Genomic DNA, 553 nt, shown 5'->3' on the forward strand with positions numbered 1-553 from the left:
ATGGGGACAAGCCAGAGGAATACTGGAGAAATGTTTTGTGGATGGATGAGACCAAAATAGAACATTTTGGTTTAAATCAGCAGTGTTATGTTTGGAGAAAGAACACTGCATTTCCGGCATAAGAACCTTATCCCATCTGTGAAACACAGTGGTGCTAGTATCATGGTTTGGGCCTGTTTTGGTGCATCTGGACCAGGACAGCTTGCCATAATGTGAAGGCTATGTTGACGGCAATGGACATAGCGGGAAGTTATAGGGTAGTTATTAAGTAATTAGTTTGTTCCCTCTAGATACTGAATATTTTCAGGTGATATCATGATTTAAACAGGTACAACACTTATTCACACGCAATCGCTCTCTCAATAATGCATTCAAACAAATGTACAGTGGGTACGGAAAGTATTCAGACCCCCTTAAATTTTTCACTCTTTGTTATATTGCAGCCATTTGCTAAAATCATTTAAGTTAATTTTTTGTCCTTATTAATGTACACACAGCACCCCATATTGACAGAAAAACACCGAATTGTTGACATTTTTGCAGATTTATTAAA

Source organism: Sinocyclocheilus grahami, unplaced genomic scaffold (assembly GCF_001515645.1).
Source record: "Sinocyclocheilus grahami isolate Dianchi unplaced genomic scaffold, SAMN03320097.WGS_v1.1 scaffold507.1, whole genome shotgun sequence".
Lineage (NCBI taxonomy): Eukaryota > Metazoa > Chordata > Actinopteri > Cypriniformes > Cyprinidae > Sinocyclocheilus > Sinocyclocheilus grahami.